This window comes from Nomascus leucogenys, chromosome X (assembly GCF_006542625.1).
Source record: "Nomascus leucogenys isolate Asia chromosome X, Asia_NLE_v1, whole genome shotgun sequence".
NCBI classification, from domain to species: domain Eukaryota; kingdom Metazoa; phylum Chordata; class Mammalia; order Primates; family Hylobatidae; genus Nomascus; species Nomascus leucogenys.
Window position 1 is genome coordinate 88,671,030 of NC_044406.1, and position 9,954 is coordinate 88,680,983.

Genomic DNA, 9,954 nt, shown 5'->3' on the forward strand with positions numbered 1-9,954 from the left:
TTGACTATAGTCACCCTGTTGTGCTATCAAATACTAGGTCTTATTCATTCTTTCTATTTTTTGTACTCAATAACCATCCCCGTTTCCCCTCCACTCCCCTACCACCCCGTTCGCAGCCTCTGGTGGCCATCCTTCTCCTCTGTATCTCCATGAGTTCAATTGTTTTCATTTTTGGCTCCCGCAAATAAGTGAAAACATGTGCAGTTTGTCTTTCTGTGCCTGGCTTATTTCATTTAACATAATCACCTCCAGGTACATCTTTGTTGTTGTAAATGACAAGATCTCACTCTTTTTATGGCTGGATAGTACTCCATTGTGTATATGTATCAAATTTTATTTATCTATTCATCTGCTGATTAACATGTAGGTTGCTTCCAAATCTTGGCTATTGTGAAATAATGCTGCAGTAAACATGGGAATGCAGATATATGTTCAATATACTGATTTTCTTTCTTTAGAAGTGGGATTGCTGGATCATATAGGAGCTCTATTTTTAGTTTTTTGAGGAAATCTCCAAACTGTTCTCCATAGTGGTTGTACTAATTTACATTCCCACCCACAGTGTACAAGGGTCTCTTTTTGCCACATCCTCATCAGCATTTGTTATTGCCTGCCTTTTGTATAAAAGCCAGTTTAACTGGGGTAAGATGGTATCTCATTATCGTTTTTTAGGGGGTTTTCTTTTCTTTCTTTCTTTTTTTTTTTTTTTTTTTTGACGAAGTCTTGCTCTGTGCCCCAGGCTGGAGTGCAATGGCACAATCTTGGCTCACTGCAACCTCTGCCTCCCGGGTTCAAGTGATTCTCCTGTTTCAGCCTCCTGAGTAGCTGGGATTACAGGCATGTGTCACCACACCCGGCTAGTTTTTTGTGTTTTTAGTAGAGACAAAGTTCACCATGTTGGCCAGGCTGGTCTCGAACTCTTGGCCTCAAGTGATCCACCCGCCTCAGCCTCCCAAAGTGCTAAGATTACAGGTGTGAGCCACCGCACCCGGCTGGTATCTCAGTATAGTTTTGATTTGCATTTCTCTGATGATCAATGACCTTTTCATAAACCTGTTTGCCATTGGTATGTCTTCTTGTGATAAACGTCTATTCAGATATTTGGCCCATTTTAAAATTGGATTATTAGATTTTTTTTTTCTCATAGAGTTGTTTGAAATCCTTACATGTTCTGGTTATTAATCCCTTGTCAGATGAGTACTTTGCAAATATTTTCTCCCACCTGTGGGTTGTCTCCTCACTTTGTCGATTGTTTCCTTTCCTGTGCAGAAGCTTTTTAAATCACTTGTCCATTTTGCTTTGGACTGTGCTTGTGGGTTACTCAAGAAATCTTTGCCTAGTCCAACATCCTAGAGAGTTTCCCCAGTGTTTTCTTGTAGTAGTTTCATGGTTTGAGGTATTGGATTTAAGTCTTTAATCCATTTTGATTTGATTTTTGTAGATGGTGACAGATAGGGACCTAGTTTCATTTTTTCTGCTTATGAATATCCAGTTTTCCCAGCACCATTTATTGAAGAGACTGTCTTTTCCCCAGCATATTTTCTTGGCAACTTTGTTGAAAATGAGTTTGCTGTAGATGTATGGATTTGTTTCTGGGTACTCTATGCTGTTCCATTGGTCTACATGTCTGTTTTTATGCCAGTACCATGCTGTTTTGGTTACTATAGCTCTGTAGTATAATTTGAAGTCAGGTAATGTAATTCCTCCAGTTTTGTTCTTTTTGCTGGGTATGGTTTTGGCTATTCTGGGTCATTTATGGTTGCATAAAAATTTTAGGATTTTTTTTTCTATTTCTGTGAATGTCATTGGTATTTAGATAGCGATTGCATTGAATCTGTAGATTGCTTTGGATAGTATTGGCTTTTATTTTTATTTTTATTTTTTAGATGGAGTTTCACTCTTGTTGCCCAGGCTGGAGTGCAATGGCGCAATCTCAGCTCATCACAACCTCCGTCTCCCGGGTTCAAGTGATTCTCCTGCCTCAGCCTCCTGAGTAGCTGAGTACAGGTATGTGCCACCATGCCCGGCCAATTTTTGTATTTTTAGTAGAGACGGGGTTTCATCTATTGGTCAGGCTGGTCTTGAACTCCTGACCTCAGGTGATCCACCTGCCTCGGCCTCCCAAAGTGCTGGGATTATAGGCGTGAGCCACCATGCCCAGCCAGTATTGACATTTTAACAACATTTATTCTACCAGTTTATGAACATGGAATATCTTTTCATTTCTTTGTGTCTTCTTCAAGTTCTTGCATCAATGTTTTATATTAGGTTGGTGCAAAAGTAATTGCAGTTTTTGCCATTAAAAGTAATGGCAGCTGGGCGCGGTGGCTCATGCTTGTAATCCCAGCACTTTGGGAGGCCGAGGCAGGTGGATCACTTGACGTCAGGAGTTTAAGACCAGCCTGGCCAACATGGTGAAACCCATCTCTAATAATACAAAAATTAGTCAGGCATGGTGGCATGCACCTGTAATCCCAGCTACTTGGGAGGCTGAGGCAGGAGAATCGCTTGAACCCAGGAGGCAGAGATTGCAATGAACCGAGATCGTACCACTGCACTCCAGCCTGGGTGACAGAGCAAGACTGTCTCAAAAAAACAAACAAACAAAAAACAAGTAATGGCAAAAACTGCAATTACTTTTTACCAGCCCAATAGTTTTCATTGTAAAGATCTTTCACGTCTTTGGTTAATTCCTAGGTGGGTTTTGTTTTTTTTCTGTAGCTATTGTAAATGGAATTGCTTTCTTGATTGCTTTTTCAGATTGTTCACTGTTGGCTTATAGAAATGCTACTGATTCTTGTATGTTAATTTCGTACACTGCAACTTTACTGAATTTGTTTATCAGTTCTAATGGTTTTTTGGTGGAGTCTTTAGTTTTTTCCAAATATGAGATCATATTATCTGCAAACAAGGATAATTGGATTTCTTCCGTTCCAATTTGGATGCCCTTTATATCTTTCTCTTCTTTGATTGCTCTAGCTAGGACTTCCAGTACTATGTTGAACAACAATGGTGGCAGTGGGCGCCCTTGTTGTGTTCCACATCTTACAGGAAAAGCTTTCAGTTTTTCCCCATTCAGTATAATAATAGCTATGGGTCTGTCATATATCGTCTTTATTATGTTGAGGTATGTTCCTTCTATACCCAGTTTTTTAAGGGTTTTTATCATGAAGAAATGTTGAATTTTATCAAATGCTTTTTCAGCATCAATTGAAATCATCATATGGTGTTTTTGTTTTTGTTTCTTTTGATATGGAGTCTTGCTCTGCTGCCCAGTTTGGAGTGCAGTGGCATGATCTCAGCTCACTGCAACCTCTGCCTCCCAGGTTCAAGTGATTCTCCTGCCTCAGACTCCTGAGTAGCTGGGATTACAGATGTGTGCCACCACACCTGGCTAATTTTTGTATTTTTAGTAGAGACAGGTTTCACCATGTTGGCCAGGCTGGTCTCAAACTTGTGACCTCAAGTGACCCACCTGCCTCGGCCTCCCAAAGTGCTGGGATTACAGGCGTGAGCCACTATGCCCACCCACATCATATGGTTTTTATCCTCCATTGTGTTGATATGATGAATCATATTTATTGATCTGTGTATGTCTAATCAACCTTGCATCCCAGGGATAAATCCCACTTGGTCAGGATGAATGACCTTTTTAATGTGTTGTTGAATTCAGTTTGCTAGTATTTTGTTCAGGATGTTTGCATCCATATTCATCAAAGAAATTGGCTTGTAGTTTTCTTTTTTTTTTTATGTGTTTGTCTAATTTTGGTATCAAGGTAATACTAGCCATGTAGAATGAGACTGGAAGTATTCCCTCCTCCTCTTTTTTTGGAAAAGTTTGAGTAGGACTGGTATTACTTCTTTAATGTTTGGTAGAATTCGTTAATGAAGCCATTGGGTCCTGGGCTTTTCTTTGCTGGGAGACTTTTTATTATGCCATCGATCTCATTATTTGTTATTCGTCTGTTCAGGTTTTGGATTTCTTCCTGGTTCAATCCTGGTAGATTATATATGTCTAGAAATGTATCCATTTCTTCTAGATTTTCCAATTTATTGGCTCATAGTGGCCACTAATGATCCTTTGAGTTTCTGCAGTATCAGTTGTAATGTCTCCCTTTTCATCTCTGATTTTATTTATTTGGGTCTTCTTTGGTTTTTTCCCTCATTGTTCTGGCTAAGGGTTTGTCAATTTTGTTTATCTTTTTAAAAAACCAACTTTTTCTTTCATTGATCTTTTGTATTTTTTCTTCATTTTTATTTTATTTCTGCTCTGATCTATATTATTTATTTTCTTCTAATAACTTTGAATTTTGTTTGCTCTTAGTTTTCTAGTTCTTTAAGATTGATGGTTAGATTATTTATTTGAAGTTTTTCTTCTTTTTTGATGTAGGTGCTTATAGCAATAAACTTCCCTCTCACTACTGCTTTTGCTGTATCCCATAGGTTTTGGTATGTTGTGTTTCCGTTATCATTTGTTTCGAGAAATTTTTCAATTTTCTTTTTAATTTCTTCATTGACCCACTTGTCATTCAGGAGCATACTGTTTAATTTCCATGTGTTTGTATAGTTTCTAAAATCTCTCTCATTATTGATTTCTAGTTTTATTCCATTGTGGTCAGAGAAGATGCTTGATGCTATTTCAATGTTTAAAAATGTTTTAAGACTTGCTTTGTGACCTAACATATGGTCGTCCTTGAGAATGATCCATGTGCTAGGAGAAGAATGTGTATTTTGCAGCTGTTGGATGAAATGTTCTGTAAATATCCATTAGATTCACTTTTTCTATAGTGCAGAGTAAGTCTGACATTTCTTTGTTGATTTTTCTGTCTGGAAAATCTGTCCAATGCTGAAAGTGGGACATTGAAGACATGATTGTGCCACTGCACTCTAGCCTGGGCAATGTCGCAAGATCCCATCTCTAAAAAAAAAAAAGAGGAAGAAGAAAATGTGGTATATATACACAGTGGGATACTATTCAGCTATAAAAAAGAATGAAATCATGTCATTTGTAGCAACATAAATGGAACTAACTAGATGTCATTATATTAAATAAGCCAGGCACAGAAAGACAAATACTACATATTCTCACTCATATGTTGGAAACGAAAAAAGTTGACCTCATAGAAATAGAGAAGAGAATCACAGATACCAGAGGCTGTAAAGGGTGTGTGGGTGGGAGGGGGGTGATGAAGAAAGGTTGGTTAATGGATCCAGTCATACAGTTAGAAGAAATATGTTCTAATGTTCCATGACAGAGTAGGGTCACTAGAGTTAGCAACAATATATTGTATATTTCAAAGTAGCTAGAAGAGAGTACTTGAAACGTTACCAACATATAGAAATGACATGCCAGGCACAGTGGCTCATGCCTGTAATCCCAGCACTTTGGGAGGTCAAGGCAGGTGGATCACGAGGTCAGGAGATCCAGACCAGCCTGGCCAGCATGGTGAAACCTGGTCTTCACTAAAAATAAAAAAAATTGGCCGGGCATGGTGATGCGTGCCTGTAGTCCCAGCTACTCCGGAGGCTGAGGCAGGAGAATCGCTTGAATCCGGCAAGCAGAGGTTGCAGTGAGCCAAGAGCGCGCCACTGCACTCCAGCCTGGGCGACAGAGTGAGACTCCATCTCAAAAAATAAAAATAAAAAAATAAAAAACTCAGCTTTGCTCTCATACACTGCCAGTGAGTATGTAAATGGTTTCAACCTTTCTGAAAAGCAGTTTGCTAACATATATTAAGACCCTTAAAATGTCATACCTTTTTTACTTAGTAAGTCCACTTCAGAGTAACTCCCCTAAAAGGGTTTATCTGAAGTGCACACAATATTTTATGGGCAAAGATGTGCTTTACCAGGTTGTTTGTCATAGGAAATAAATGGAAAGGATCTAAATGTGCAACATTTGAGGAATATTGTGGTGAACTTTATGATCTGTACATACTATGAAGCCTTTAAAATGATATGGAAGAGGCTGGGTGTGGTGGCTCACACTTGTAATCCCAGCACTTTAGGAGGCCGAGGCAGGCAGATCACGAGGTCAGGAGTTCGAGACCAGCCTGACCAACATGGTGAAACCCCATCTCTACTAAAAAAAATACAAAAATTAGCTGGGCGTGGTGGCGCATGCCTGTAATCCCAGCTACTCGGGAGGCTGAGGCAGGACAATCGCTTGATCTCGAGAGGCGGAGCTTGTAGTGAGCCGAGATCGTGCCACTGCACTCCAGCCTGGGTGACAGAGAGAGACTCCGTCTCTAAATAAATAAATAAATAAAATAAAATAAAATAAAATGATATGGAAGAACAGTGTAGCACAACAATCGAGAACATAGGTTTTGGGGATAGATCTGAATTCAAGTCAAAGCTCCATCATTGGCCATATGATTTTGGGCAAATCACCTAAGAGTCTTTCTAAGCCCCACTTTTCTCATCTATAAAATAGGACCAAGAGCAGTTTCTAACCCACTGTTTTTTTTTTTAATTAAATGGCATTATTCATGTGTTTAGCACAGTGCCCAGCAGATAGCTTAGTAAACAGGAACTCACAAGGCTGAGGGTGTGGTGGCTCACGCCTGTAATCCCAGCACTTTGGGAGGCTGAGGCGGGTGGATCACTTGAGGTCAGGAGTTCGACACCAGCCTGGCCAACATGGTGAAACCCCGTCTCTACTAAAAAGACAAAAATTAGCTGCGTATGGTGGTGAGCACCTGTAATCCCAGCTACTGGGGAGGCTGAGGCAGGAGAATCGCTTGAACCTGGCAGGCGGAGGTTGCAGTGAGCCGAGATTGCACCATTGTACTCCTGCCTGGCTGATGAAAGCGAAACTCTGTCTCAAAAAAAAAAAAAAAAAGTAAATAGTAATTCACAATAACCCCAGGATGTAGGTTTTTACTACTGAGGACATGGAATCAGAGAGAGGATGAGTCACTTGTCCAATGCCACATGGCTAGTAAGTGGTGAACTGGGACTCAAACCCAGAAAGTTTGATTTCAAAACCCTTACTCCTGACAAAAACACTAAAATGTTAGTTGTCATTTATGCTGTTATTGCAGCTATTGCTGCTGCTTAATAACATAGGAAAATGCTTATGGTAAAATGTTGAGCAAAAAAAAGAAGAATATAAGTTTTTATGTATAGGATTATTCTGATTTTGTTTTGAATTTTTGTATTGTGCATATACATGCATAGATAAAACACTGGAAGAAAATATACCAATATATTAAAATGATTATCTCTTGGGTACAGTGTTTAGAACAATTCTGGCACATAGAAAATGTTAAGTATTATCTCCAGGAGCATTTGTTTTGATGTTCTAAAGATTCAATAAAATGGTCTAAATGTGAATTTAGTTGTATTTATCTTGCTCAGGACTCATAGTTTCTGAATTTGAGAATTCACATTTTTATTATTTTTTTTAATTTTAATTTTTTTTTTTCTTGAGACGGAGTCTCAGTCTGTCACCCAGGCTGGAGTGCAGTGGCACGATCTCAGCCCACTTCAACCTCTGCTGCCCGGGTTCAAGCAATTCTCCTGCCTCAGCCTCCTGAGTAGCTGGGATTACAGGTGCCTGCCACCACACCTGGCTAATTTTTTGTATTTTTAGTAGAGACGGGGTTTCACCATCTTAGCCAGGCTGGTCTTGAACTGCTGACCTGGTGATCCACCTGCCTCGGCCTCCCAAAGTGCTGGGATTACAGGCGTGAGCTACTGCGCCTGGCCCGAGAATTCACATTTTTAAATAATCAGTTCTAGAATACCCTCAGTCATTACTTCTTTGAATATTACTTTTAAAATTTGTCCTGCATGTTTCTTTACCTCTTTTCATATTTTTTATTTCTTTATCTCTCTGTGTTGCATTCTATATATATCTATTTTTCCAGTTACCACTTTTCTCTTTAATTGTGCCCAATCTGTGGTTTAACATGTCCATTGAGTTTTTAAATTTAAAACTTTTTTTCGTGTCTAGAGTTCTTTTTCAATACTACCTGGCCTTTTAAAAATAGTGTAGGCCGGGCGCAGTGGCTCACGCTTGTAATCCCAGCACTTTGGGAGGCCGAGGCGGGCGGATCATGAGGTCAGGAGATCGAGACCACGGTGAAACCCCGTCTCTACTAAAAATACAAAAAAAATTAGCCGGGCGTGGTGGCGGGCGCCTGTAGTCCCAGCTACTCGGAGAGGCTGAGGCAGGAGAGTGGCGTGAGCCCAGGAGGCGGAGCTTGCAGTGAGCCGAGATTGCGCCACTGCACTCCAGCCTGGGCGACAGAGCTAGACTCTGTCTCAAAAAAAAAAATAAAAATAAAAATAAAAAATAAATAAAAAATAAAATAAAATAAAAATAGTGTACTGGAGTGGAATAATAGACATTGTAGACCCAGAAAGGTGGGAGGTGCAAGAGGTGTAAGGGATAAAAAATTACCTAATGGGTCAGGCACAGTGGCTCACACCTGTAATCCCAGCACTTTGGGAGGCCAAGACGGGTGAATCACCTGAGTTCAGCAGTTTGAGACCAGCCTGGCCAACATGATGAAACTCCGTCTCTACTAAAAATACGAAAAATTAGCTGGGCTTGGTGGCACACACCTGTAATCCCAGTTACTCGTGAGGCTGAGACAGGAGAATCGCTTGAACCCAAGAGGCAGAGATTGCAGTGAGCCAAGATGGTGCCACTGCACTCCAGCCTGGGCACCAAGAGCGAAACTCTGTCTCAAAAAAAAAAAAAAAAATTACCTAATGGGTTCTATGTATATGATTTGAGTGATGGTTACACTTTAAAGCCCAAACTTCACCACTACACAATATATCCATGTAACAAAGCTGCATTTGTAGCCTCAAATCTGTAAAAATAAAATAATGTCTTGTTCTTTTCTTACGTTTTCAATTGTATCTTTAATCATTTTAAGCAATTTTATAGTGTGTATTAGATGAGTCTGCATATTTTGGGATCTAATTCTATGTGTTGTGTCTTCAGACATTTGATTATGGTGTGGTGTTTTTTCATGTGTTTTGTAATTTTTTATTTTAAATTGTGTTCAGTGCAGCTTTACTTGTGAGGATCTTGTGAGGGATATGTCTCTCTAGAGCTGTTTTATGTTGCTTCTGCTAGGTAGGAATAACAATAGTTATACTCTTAAGTGAGTATACACTTTGTACTCATTTTTTGGTGTAGAGGGTTCCTGGACAGTGTAGGAGTTATAAATTTTGAATCCCAAACCCATGTGAAAGCAGGCCTCAGAGGGAGACCCTGTTTTCTACCTTCTTAGAACCCAGGTTGTCTTCCTATGCTAGTGAATGAATTTTTGTCTAGTTCAACCTTATTGAAGGTGTAGTCCTTTGAAACTCCCAACTTCCTACAGGTGTTTCAGTTCCAACCCCCTGCCTTACTTAGGACCAAGGCTCTGTCTCCTGCCTCTACAGGCCATCAGAACCTAAGCACGTATGCTCGCTTCAGCAACACATGTACTGGAATTAGAATGATGCAGAGAAGATTAGTATGGTCCCTGCACAAGGATAATGCACAAATCCGTGAAGTGTTCCATATAAAAACAAACAAGAGGAAGAAGGTGGATCATGGCAGATGGGAGGCAAGACTAGATTGCAGCTCCAACTTGGACGAACAGAGCAGCATGTGGAGGCTCGCATCATGAGTTTTTGCTCCAGAATGACTGCAGAAATAAATCAGGAAACCCAAGAGGACCCACAGACCCTCTGAAGGAAGCGGACTACTCCTGCAGGACCCAGGAGGCACACCAAATACTGTGAGTGTGGAAGTGGGAAAGGGAGATCGTCTACCCCTGAACACACACTCCCACTGGAGAAACTGAAGGCCTAGGTTATGGGAGAAGATTCTGACCTTACTTGGAGCTGAGTCAATTTAGACACCGAGCGAAATACAGGAGTAGAGGAAAGAGCAGGAAAAGCCCTGTGAGCTCATTGGGTCCCCTAGCAAACCATTTCTGCCTG

General features: G+C 40.3%; 1 non-coding gene across 1 annotated transcript; it reads left to right on the plus strand.

Moving 5' to 3' along the window:
• The first annotated feature begins 9,427 nt into the window (after positions 1 to 9,427).
• Positions 9,428 to 9,536, plus strand: LOC115833409. The gene has a single exon (XR_004028844.1). It is a non-coding gene; the product is annotated as a U6 spliceosomal RNA (small nuclear RNA).
• Positions 9,537 to 9,954: the final 418 nt, after the last annotated feature.